Here is a 13,448-nt window from a genome sequence, read left to right on the forward strand (position 1 = left end):
CAAATGGTTCTAGAATTCCTTCCCTTTGAAGTCTTTCTAAGCGTTTCAAGTTTATATGGCCTAATCGACAATGCCACAGATAGGTGAGATCTGAATCATCCTTTTTGGCCTTTTTGGTATTTATGTTATATACTTGTTTGTCGTGATCTAATAAATAAAGTCCATTGACTAATCTAGCAGATCCATAAAACATCTCTTTAAAATAAAACGAACAACTATTGTCTTTTATTATAAAGGAAAATCCCTTAGCATCTAAGCAAGAAACTGAAATGATGTTTTTAGTAAGACTTGGAACATGGAAACATTCTTCCAGTTCCAAAACTAGCCCGGAGGGCAACGACAAATAGTAAGTTCCTACGGCTAATGCAGCAATCCGTGCTCCATTTCCCACTCGTAGGTCGACTTCTCCCTTGCTTAACTTTCTACTTCTTCTTAGTCCCTGTGGATTGGAACATAAGTGTGAGCCACAACCTGTATCTAATACCCAAGAAGTTGAATTAGCAAGTATACAGTCTATAACGAAAATACCTGAAGATGGAACGACTGTTCCGTTCTTCTGATCTTCCTTTAGCTTTGGACATTCTCTTTTGTAATGGCCTATTCCATCACAATAAAGACAACTTGATGTGGACTTGTCCTGCTTTGATTTAGCATTGCCCTTGGACTTTCCACCTTTCTTGAATGGTCTCTTTCTAGCCTTGAGTAAATCTTTGGCTTCACAGTCCAGTACTATTTCAGCCTTTCTGACAAGGTGAATAAATTCTGCAACTGTTTCTTCTCTTGGTTCACTTAGGTATTGTTGCTTGAAGCGACCAAACCCACTGTGTAGTGAATTGAGCAAGACAGAGACTGCCATCCTTTCGCTTATTGGTGTTCCTAGTAGACTTAGGCGATCAAAATATGAACACATAAGATCCACATGGAACCTCAGTGGGACGCCTACCCTCTGTTTAGTGCGAAGGAGCTGAACATGTGTTTCTTGGACCTCCATCCTATAACACCTGTTGGGAGAACTAACCTTTAGACCAGACATTGATTCAATCAACTCATGGACGTTCAGGTCCCTGTCCTCCGTACTTCCACGACAGATATCCCTCAGATTCTTGATGAGCGTAAAAGGTTCATAGGCTACAAACCTTCTAGCCCAATCATCAGGGATATTGTTCAACATAAGACTCATAACCTTTTTGAGATCCGCATCCCAGGCGTAAAATCTCTCAGGGGTCATGTCTCTGGCATAGTAGCTTGGCATGGGATGTGACAGTACATACTCAAGTCCATTGAGTTTGACTATTTCAACTAGCTTAGCTTCCCATTCAAGAAAATTTGTCTGGTTCAGCTTGACCATAAGCTCAGAACCCATGATGATGTTTTGATTGTTGTTTGCCATATTAAAACTACAATTGAAAAGAATAAACAAATAAATAACCATTCACAGTTTCTCTTAATAAACTTAAATTCTAGCATACATGCATAATTCAATGTTTATTAAGCATTTTATTCAAGTTATGTGTTCCGGCAGGTGTGAATAAAATGATTCCAAGATCCTAAAATCATTGAAGAACTAAGCACAGTTTGTCGACTTAATCCTAGAACATCTTAGGTAAGCAAAAGCCTTTTGCTAATAGTCTAGAAACTATTCTTGGTTGATAGGTACGTCTAAGAACTTATTAGGTAAACCTATCGAATTTGCCACGACATAAAAGGACTCCTTACTTATATCGTTGAGTTTCACCAAAACTAACATGTACTCACAATTATTTGTGTACCTTGCCCCTTTAGGACCAATAAGTAACACCTCGCTGAGCGAAAAACTATTACTAGATTGATGTAAAGGATATCCAAGCAAGTGTATATTTTGGCATGGCACCTTTTAACTCAATTTTTAAGTTTGGAACTTAAGGCTCTTACTATGTTGGTTAGATTTTAAGTGAACTAAAATCCTTAATCATGCAACATAATCAAGCTTATGATCTCATGCATTTTAAGACATATTTAAAACAATAAATAACTTAAAACATGCATAAGATATTTGTGATCTAGTATGGCCCGACTTCATCTTGAAGCTTTGACTTCAAAGTCCGTCTTGAAAATCTCCGTGGGAGGCACCATTTTCTTCAAATAGGATAAGCTATAACTAATTACAACTATTTGATGGTACGCAGACCATTTTGAATTGAAAAATAACTTTGGTGCTTTAGACCAATTACATTCAAATTAATGGTACGCAGACCATATTTTCTATCCTATTTGGGCCATACTAGTCACTTCATAACCTGCAAAACAGTACATATACAATATATACCATTCACCCATTCATTATCATGAATGGCCCACATAGCTGGTTAGTAAAACACATTATGCATCACGTAAACATTTGCAGCAATTAATCAAGGGCACCAATAATCTACCAATTATTCAGTCCTTATTAATTCTAATCGAGTTGTTTTAACCTTAAGGATTTGTAGACCTAATCAAGAGTTTATGACTAAAAGCGCTCCCACTCAAACCAATAAATTCATATGCTTTACTAATTTTAAACATAAAATTGTATTTCTAGTCTAACCAGAAACATACAAATTTAATTAAAATTTAAAGCTCATATAAATTTATAATTGAATCCAAAAATTTAATTTAATTTCAGTCGCATTTAAATTAATTCATGATTTTAATTTTAGTAAAATAATTAGAATAAATTCCATTTATTATAATTATAATATTCAAAATTAAAATCCAAGAAATTAATTCAAATTATTAATTTTAAAATTAATTAAAATTACGTGAACTGAAATTTTCAAATTAAACATTCAAAACGATCTAATCGTAACGCAAACACCCTACGCGTTGCACGCCCATGGGCCGTACGCACACAGCCATTGCTGGCCATGTGCGCGCAGCCCATGCGCTCGTCGCATAGCTGCTGCTGTCCTATCGCAAGCCTCCGCACAGCGCCCCATCGCTCGCGAGCTATCGCTCGCAGTGCGCGCGCGCGAGATCGCTCGCTGGGCGCGCTGGCTCGCTCGCTGTGCGCGCGAGCCATCGCTCGCTGGGGCGCGACATCGCGCGCTGCGCGCGCGAGCAGTGCTGGGCGCAGCGCTCGTGGCACGCGAGCTTGCGCTCGCTGCGCGCGAGGCTGCGCGCACTTGTGCGAGGCAGCGCTCGTTGTGGCGCAGCTCGCTTGCTGCCCACACGCGACTGCCTTGGCTCGCCCTTCGCCCACGCCCATTCGTTCATTGCTCGTGGCACACGACACAAGGCAGGGCTGCTGCCTTGTGCTCGTGCACTACGCCCTTGCTCATTGCATTCGTGCCGCACGGGCGACGAGCTCCCTTGCTCGTCGTCGCATGCCCGCATTATACAACACCCTTAAGGGTAACACGAAGCGTCCATTGCTTCGTGCGTGCAAGTTATTTGAACGAATCGCATAAAATTTTAAAATTTATATTTAAAATTAATGACAAATTAATAAATATTATTAATTTCATAATTTTAGGGCGAAAAAATCGAAAATTTATTATCCAATTGATTTCCGATTGATATGGATTCAAGTCTAGGTCATAAAAATTTAAAATTTATCGTAAATTTACAACTTTTATGGTGGTTTTTAATCATAGGTTTCTAATTAAATTACAATTAATTATGAAAATCAAATTAATTCTAAATTATTCTAATTTTCAACAAATTAATCATAATTACAAATTAGATTGCATAATTAACAAGACTAGGCATTCAAACTTGTTAAACATATGCAGTAGGTCAATCAAAAATTCAAGATTTATCAACAAGAATCGCAAATATTTAATTTAACATCTTAAATTTACGAAATTTTGCATTCGAAAAACTAAAACCTTCGAAAAGTCATAGTTAGGCTTCGAATTTGAGAATTCTGGGTTCGGCAGAAAAAAACAATTTTTGTCAAAATTTTAGAATGCCTTTTACATGCGGAATTGACACAAAAATCACTCAATTCGGATGAGTAATGAAGAAACTGCCGAAAAACTGCGTACATATAATTAAATAAACGCAATTTGCAATTAATTAACAATTACGAAAATTAATCACCCCTTTTAATTCTTGCAAATTTGTAATATTTAACCATGTTCATGCAATTTAGATTATGAAAATAATAAGGGGCTCGTGATACCACTGTTAGATTATGATACATATGACATTACATAGATCATGCGGAAACAACCATTAACCCAGGACAACATATTATTTACACATAATCATATAGCATAATTTAGATGCATACTCTTTGTTGCGTGCCCTCCCTAGCTGCGCCCGAACCGAACAAGAACAAGTCTTTTAGGACTCCAAGTGTCGTCCCTCCGTAGATAGTCCACAGCACGTCCGGATCCGCCTTAAGATTGACCAACTAGAATCGCCCTTAAGGTACTAGAAAATTTCGGCACTTTTGAGCAAGATGTGTGTTTTAATTTTCTCTCAAAAACTCACTTTTGAATACTTTGAAACTTGTGTATAAATTATGACCCCTAGGCCTTTATTTATAGAGTTATGGAAAAGGAATCGTAATCCTAGTAGGATACGAATTAATTGGAATTAGAATCCTACATGAATTCTATTTAATTAATTTATCCAATTAGGAATAGAAATTTAATCATACACTGACTCTTGTAGATTCAGGAATCACGCATGAGCACAAACTCACACACACACGGCAGCCACAAGGGCTGCCCATGCGCGTGCGAGCAGCAGCCCGCGCAGCACGGCCCACGCAGCCGTGGCCCTTGGCGCGCGCTGGGCCTGCCTTGCGGTAGGCCTGGCCGCTGCCTTGGCTGGGCTTGTGGCGCGCATGCTTGCTGGGCGATTGGCCCCGGCTTCGTGCTGGGCCTTCGTCCGGCAAGCCTCGTCCGATGCTAATTCGTACGATACGCTTCCGATTAAATTTCCATTTCCGGAATCTATTTCCGATACGAACAATATTTAATATTTCCGATTCCGGAATTAATTTCCGTTTCGAACAAATATTTAATATTTCCGTTTCCGGAATTATTTTCCGATTCCGGCAATATTTCCGATTCTGACAATATTTCCGTTTCCGGTAATATTTCCGATTCTGGTAATATTTCCATTTCCAATAATATTTTCCGACACGTACCATGTTTCCGTTTCCGGCAACATCTACGACTTGGATAATATTCATATTTCCGATACGATCCATATTTCCATTTCCGGCAATATCATCGTTTCCGGAGTATTCATTTCTTGCCTGTGACGATCTTAGCTCCCACTGAAACCAAGATCCGTCGGTTCCGAATATTCATAGATGGAGTATTTAATGCCATTAAATACTTGATCCGTTTACGTACTATTTGTGTGACCCTACGGGTTCAGTCAAGAGTAAGCTGTGGATTAATATCATTAATTCCACTTGAACTGAAGCGGCCTCTAGCTAGGCATTCAGCTCACTTGATCTCACTGAATTATTAACTTGTTAATTAATACTGAACCGCATTTATTAGACTTAACATAGAATGCATACTTGGACCAAGGGCATTATTTCCTTCATTCATCTCTTACAGTAAAGTTTCATAGGTCTTGTCCGATACTAGTCTTCCCAAAGTAAGTATCTATGTAAATGATTATGACATTGCCATGTCCACATAGTTCAAGAAACAGAACTACTAGTCATCTTGCATTCTAGTCGTCTAACGTTTTCTACGCGTCCGATTTTATAGAAAACTCCGACTAGGGACCATTTTCAACCTTTGACATTCAAGTTCACTTGATAGACATTTCTTAGTCACAGGACTGGTCCTGACAGTCTATCTTGAATATATCGTCAAATTGAAGGGACTCATCATTTAATACTAAACCAAGATTAAATGGAATATGAAAATACATTTCATATATGATAAATGTTCAACCCCAATGTTTTACAACCATGGGCCTCAAACCCATCTTCTAAAACAGTTCATGGAATTTCAAAGCTATGCTTGATTTCCAGTGCTACAATGTAAGTGTTGCTTCTCACTTGTTGCATAGGTTTAGTTATCATGCTTTGCCAATCTTAATATCCTTTTCATCGAATGTTCTTCGAGATAGATGATAAGATCTTTTGAGTATGTTTATTTTGTGATCTAGTCTTTCTCGCTATAATGGTGGTTCTACGCATTTCTCAATGAAGAACCATCAAGTTAGCAGACCTTTTTCTTGCTTCAAGAGTGGTTCTACGCATTTTTCAATGAAGAACCATCAAGCCAGCAGATAGGTGATCTTCCCAAGTTCAGTGAAGAACTCTTTAAACAACCCTGTTTTATTGCTTCTTAGGCAATAATTACTTTTACTTCAACTGTATAGGTTGCTAGTGATGCTTTGTTTGGTTTTACCTATCCAAGCAGTTCATAGATATGTGGAAGACTCTCCAACTATATCTTAGAACATAGAAATTATTATTTTAATTTCCCACGCAACAACTCATGGTCTCCAATCCATGTTGCCATTTCAAAACACGATGCTCTATAGCTCGTCCTTATCAATGGTTAACTCCAAAGGGTCTTGCTTGATCCTTTGCCAGTGTTTATGCGTGTAGCATCAATATTTAGCATATCTTTATTTCCTTGAATTCAAGAACTATTCCTATGTACCTTTTCAAGTACCATAAGTATTCTTGATCTCAAACTAGTTGATCTTTACTTAGATCAATAGAGATTGGTATATGTTCGTCATGGCTAAAGTCATACAATACGTTTTTGGCGATCCTGATATTATATCATACATGATAAGTTCTTTTGCAGAATAATTCCCAATTGAATTCTATTCATGTAACTTTAGCTCATCTAGTTTCAGTAGATACTAAATCCAGTTAAATTCTTTGACATATAATATAGGTTTAAGAATCTTACTTAGATTCTTTGATGTTTAACTTAGTAAATGCTTATACATAGTTCAAACATCCTTTACTTAGATTTATTCATATGGGTCGAATATCTCCAATGGAGTCTTTCGTGTTTGATTTAGTAAATGCCATTACTTAATCCAAAACAATATCATAAGATCTTTGTAAATAGATCTTAATATCCAGTATGTACTAAGTTTCGCCATGGTCCATCATTGATGAATAATTTCAAATCTAAGTCATTAGCATTTGAATGTTGTTTCACAATAGAGAGATATGTGTGTGATACACATAGGACCAAATAAGTTTTTATGTACTCCCACTAAACTTCTTATATATCTATAAGAATCATGTATATTTTATGAAACTAAAATACTTATTAGCTTCACTAAAATACATTTCTAATTCCCAATTGCTTGCTTTAAATCTGTACTTAGATTTTATAAACTAGCTTTCTCTTTCAAGCATTTATTTGGATCCACAAATCCTATGACATACCATGTACATAGTTTCTTCCAACATTTGATTGAGGAATACGTTTTGTCATCCAATTGCTATATGTACCAATATGCAATCATTGCTTGAATTATAGACTTGAGCATTACGATTATGCATGAGGTTTCAACACAATTCACACCATGAATTTGCTTGTAACCTTTAGCAACTAATCTAGCTTTGTGTGTGAACACAATTCCATGTTTGATGGTTTTTATCCTTAAAACAAACTTGCAACCAATAGGTGTGAACCTATTCTTGCAAATCAACAAAATTTCAATTTTGTCATCAAAACATTGAGTATGTTTTATGGCCTTTAACCAATTAAACATATAGTCTATATATGGCCTCTAACCATTTTAGGGAATCTGGGTTTCGTCATAGCTTTCTTACAAGTCACTTCTTTTAGTTTGACTGCAAGTTGTAGGTTTCTTTACTATCTAATAGAAGAATTGCATAGTTTCAGTGACCTGAACTCCATGTTTCTTCACTATCTAATAGAAGAATCTCATAGTTCCAGTGACTTGAACTCTATGCCTACTTGGGTATAGAACATCAAACATTAGAATATCAATAGCCACTTAAAGTCCTTTGAATATTCTGTTCTCCTTGAAGCACTTGTAAAGTCTTCTAAGAGATGTCTATTTTTTTTTAAAGCCACTTCTAAAGTCCTTAAAGAATAAGTTCGGATTTTCTGAAGCACTTCGAAAAGCCTCCGGAATTTCCGTTTATGTTTGTTGTTCGCCTCGAAGACTTTCGAGGTCTATTTTCTCCCACTTGTCATTTTGGAAACGAATCTCCAAAAGGACATTATTCCGAGCAAACAAACATTATGTTCTCAAAAATTCGTGGTAGAAACAATACCCTTGTTTCTCATTAGAATAAATCACAATGAAACATATATCTAGACTTAGGCCTTAGTTTGTCGAATGACAAACACTAAGCTCCCACTGAGTTTTGCAACTCTCTAGATATTTTATGAAAAGTTATTCTGAAATTACTTTTCAAAAGCTTTGACGAATTTGGTTTAGTTTGGTGGTAGTTGAGCATTTTGTTTTAGAAATTATAGGAAAAGTCTTTATGATTCATCATTGATCGAATCAAGTACTAATCGACTTCGATCATTCCAACTTAGATATGCCATATCTTATGGACCTAGATTGTGAAATTACAACACACGATCATTGATGATCATATTTGGTCTCAAGTAATCATCAACATGATCTAACCTAGATCTTTATGATTTCTTGCCAAGTGGATTTTATACTTCTGAATCTTTGAACTAGCCAAACAGATTCAACTTATATCACATTTGAGTAAATAAACCTATATTCACTCAAATCCATGTGAAATAATAAAGTCATAAAATCTTTCTTTAGCTTTGAACTCTATTGTCTAGGCGTTCTAACAATAGTTCATATCTTTTGTTACTTTCAACAAGTAAGACTAGTCGTCTTAAATTGATCTAGAAATCAATGAACTTTCAAAAGTCCATCAAAATAGAGCTTTTGAAGTTTAACTTATTGATATGGTCTAAGCAACAATGCCAAAGATTAGTGGAACTCAAATCAAGGGTTTGATTTGAACCTTAGTAAAGTTCTTTAAAGAGTTGTTTGTTTTAATCAAGCATATTGACTCAACCTGTAATTGACCATTTCATTCAAATAAACAAACAAACATTGTTTTTGTTCTTCTGAATGTGAGTCTTTCTGTGTTTGAAACAGAAATTTAGGTATGCTGATTATGGAACAAAGTAGCCATTAAGTTCCAGCCTTTGAAAGGACTTAAAACAAACTAGATGACCCTACAATTAATGTAGCAATGCCATGCTTCATTTCCCACTTGTAGGTCATTAGTGTATCCTAGCTTCCATTGTTTGAGTTATTACCGAAGTAAGAACCTCAAGCGGTATATGATACCAAGGAAGTTTGATTGCTAGGTCACTTCTCTTTAAACATAAACTTATAGGTAGAAACGGAATCGTAAATTCCTTTCATTTGTTCCTCGTTTTCCTATTTCTTGTACCCTTTCTTATAGTCTTAAGAATTGAATTCTTTAGTGTTGACTTTTATACTTTGTTAGACATGTCCAATGTCACCAACAAGGTTCTTTACCATTTTAATTTATGTTGAATATTTTGTTTCAACTAGATGATCTTACCAGAAGCTTCTAAAGTTCTCTAAGCATCGATCTATTCGAATGTCTAGGGACTAGACTCATTCGAGAATTAAATGGACAACGATATTAGGTTGTTAACCATTGGTAAGGCTGAGCGTTTAAACTCAATGCTTTACGATCTCAAAACTACATTGTATTTTGAATTCACAAGCACCAATTGGTTTGCCATTCGATTTTGATATTCGAAAACAACCATAAAAGTCGCTATAAGAAACGTACACTTTAAATTGCTCACTTTCTCTCATTTCCGTGAATCGTTCTTGGATTCACTACCAATCGAGGAAATTTACTGTTACCTTTCTAAAAGGATTTATTGCAGTGCAAGATATTTAATTATAAACAATAATTAAAACATTCATTGAAGCATGCAAAGTCTAAACATTTATCATGAGTAATAACTTGAAAATGAAAGCAATCATGCAATCTAAGCAAGTCATTAGCATTTTATTCGAATTATGTGTTCCGGCAGGTGTGAATAAAATGATTCCAAGATCCTAAAATCATTGAAGAACTAAGCACAGTTTGTCGACTTAATCCTAGAATATCTTAGGTAAGCAAAAGCCTTTTGCTAATAGTCTAGAAACTATTCTTGGTTGATAGGTACGTCTAAGAACTTATTAGGTAAACCTATCGAATTTGCCACGACATAAAAGGACTCCTTACTTATATCGTTGAGTTTCACCAAAACTAACATGTACTCACAATTATTTGTGTACCTTGCCCCTTTAGGACCAATAAGTAACACCTCGCTGAGCGAAAACTATTACTAGATTGATGTAAAGGATATCCAAGCAAGTGTATATTTTGGCATGGCACCTTTTAACTCAATTTTTAAGTTTGGAACTTAAGGCTCTTACTATGTTGGTTAGATTTTAAGTGAACTAAAATCCTTAATCATGCAACATAATCAAGCTTTTGATCTCATGCATTTTAAGACATATTTAAAACAATAAATAACTTAAAACATGCATAAGATATTTGTGATCTAGTATGGCCCGACTTCATCTTGAAGCTTTGACTTCAAAGTCCGTCTTGAAAATCTCCGTGGGAGGCACCATTTTCTTCAAATAGGATAAGCTATAACTAATTACAACTATTTGATGGTTCGCAGACCATATTTGAATTGAAAAATAACTTTGGTACTTTAGACCAATTACATTCAAATTAATGGTACGCAGACCATATTTTCTATCCTATTTGGGCCATACTAGTCACTTCATAACCTGCAAAACAGTACATATACAATATATACCATTCACCCATTCATTATCATGAATGGCCCACATAGCTGGTTAGTAAAACACATTATGCATCACGTAAACATTTGCAGCAATTAATCAAGGGCACCAATAATCTACCAATTATTCAGTCCTTATTAATTCTAATCGAGTTGTTTTTAACCTTAAGGATTTGTAGACCTAATCAAGAGTTTATGACTAAAAAGCGCTCCCACTCAAACCAATAAATTCATATGCTTTACTAATTTTAAACATAAAATTGTATTTCTAGTCTAACCGGAAACATACAAATTTAATTAAAATTTAAAGCTCATATAAATTTATAATTGAATCCAAAATTTAATTTAATTTCAGTCGCATTTAAATTAATTCATGATTTTAATTTTAGTAAAATAATTAGAATAAATTCCATTTATTATAATTATAATATTCAAAATTAAAATCCAAGAAATTAATTTAAATTATTAATTTTAAAATTAATTAAAATTACGTGAACTGAAATTTTCAAATTAAACATTCAAAACGATCTAATCGTAACGCAAACACCCTACGCGTTGCACGCCCATGGGCCGTACGCACACAGCCATTGCTGGCCATGTGCGCGCAGCCCATGCGCTCGTCGCATAGCTGCTGCTGTCCTATCGCAAGCCTCCGCACAGCGCCCCATCGCACGCGAGCTATCGCTCGCAGTGCGCGCGCGCGAGATCGCTCGCTGGGCGCGCTGGCTCGCTCGCTGTGCGCGCGAGCCATCGCTCGCTGGGGCGCGACATCGCTCGCTGGGCGAGCGACATCGCGCGCTGCGCGCGCGAGCCATCGCTCGCTGGGGCGCGACATCGCTCGCTGGGGCGAGCGACATCGCGCGCTGCGCGCGCGAGCAGTGCTGGGCGCAGCGCTCGTGGCACGCGAGCTTGCGCTCGCTGCGCGCGAGGCTGCGCGCACTTGTGCGAGGCAGCGCGCGTTGTGGCGCAGCTCGCTTGCTGCCCACACGCGACTGCCTTGGCTCGCCCTTCGCCCATGCCCATTCGTTCATTGCTCGTGGCACACGACACAAGGCAGGGCTGCTGCCTTGTGCTCGTGCACTCCGCCCTTGCTCATTGCATTCGTGCCGCACGGGCGACGAGCTCCCTTGCTCGTCGTCGCATGCCCGCATTATACAACACCCCTTAAGGGTAACACGAAGCGTCCATTGCTTCGTGCGTGCAAGTTATATGAACGAATCGCATAAAAATTTAAAATTTATATTTAAAATTAATGACAAATTAATAAATAATATTAATTTCATAATTTTAGGGCGAAAAATCGAAAATTTATTATCCAATTGATTTCCGATTGATATGGATTCAAGTCTAGGTCATAAAAATTTAAAATTTATCGTAAATTTACAATTTTTATGGTGGTTTTTAATCATAGGTTTCTAATTAAATTACAATTAATTATGAAAATCAAATTAATTCTAAATTATTCTAATTTTCAACAAATTAATCATAATTACAAATTAGATTGCATAATTAACAAGACTAGGCATTCAAACTTGTTAAACATATGCAGTAGGTCAATCAAAAATTCAAGATTTATCAACAAGAATCGCAAATATTTAATTTAACATCTTAAATTTGTAATATTTAACCATGTTCATGCAATTTAGATTATGAAAATAATAAGGGGCTCGTGATACCACTGTTAGATTATGATACATATGACATTACATAGATCATGCGGAAACAACCATTAACCCAGGACAACATATTATTTACACATAATCATATAGCATAATTTAGATGCATACTCTTTGTTGCGTGCCCTCCCTAGCTGCGCCCGAACCGAACAAGAACAAGTCTTTTAGGACTCCAAGTGTCGTCCCTCCGTAGATAGTCCACAGCACGTCCGGATCCGCCTTAAGATTGACCAACTAGAATCGCCCTTAAGGTACTAGAAAATTTCGGCACTTTATGAGCAAGATGTGTGTTTTAATTTTCTCTCAAAAAACTCACTTTTGAATACTTTGAAACTTGTGTATAAATTATGACCCCTAGGCCTTTATTTATAGAGTTATGGAAAAGGAATCGTAATCCTAGTAGGATGCGAATTAATTGGAATTAGAATCCTACATGAATTCTATTTAATTAATTTATCCAATTAGGAATAGAAATTTAATCATACACTGACTCTTGTAGATTCAGGAATCACGCATGAGCACAAACTCACACACACACGGCAGCCACAAGGGCTGCCCATGCGTGCGAGCAGCAGCCCGCGTAGCACGGCCCACGCAGCCGTGGCCCTTGGCGCGCGCTGGGCCTGCCTTGCGGTAGGCCTGGGCGCTGCCTTGGCTGGGCTTGTGGCGCGCATGCTTGCTGGGCGTTTGGCCCCGGCTTCGTGCTGGGCCTTCGTCCGGCAAGCCTCGTCCGATGCTAATTCGTACGATACGCTTCCGATTAAATTTCCATTTCCGGAATCTATTTCCGATACGAACAATATTTAATATTTCCGATTCCGGAATTAATTTCCGTTTCGAACAAATATTTAATATTTCCGTTTCCGGAATTATTTTCCGATTCCGGCAATATTTCCGATTCTGACAATATTTCCGTTTCCGGCAATATTTCCGATTCTGGTAATATTTCCATTTCCAATAATATTTTCCGACACGTACCATGTTTCCGTTTCCGGCAACA

This window comes from Spinacia oleracea, unplaced genomic scaffold (assembly GCF_020520425.1).
Source record: "Spinacia oleracea cultivar Varoflay unplaced genomic scaffold, BTI_SOV_V1 SOVchr0_079, whole genome shotgun sequence".
NCBI classification, from domain to species: Eukaryota; Viridiplantae; Streptophyta; class Magnoliopsida; order Caryophyllales; family Amaranthaceae; genus Spinacia; species Spinacia oleracea.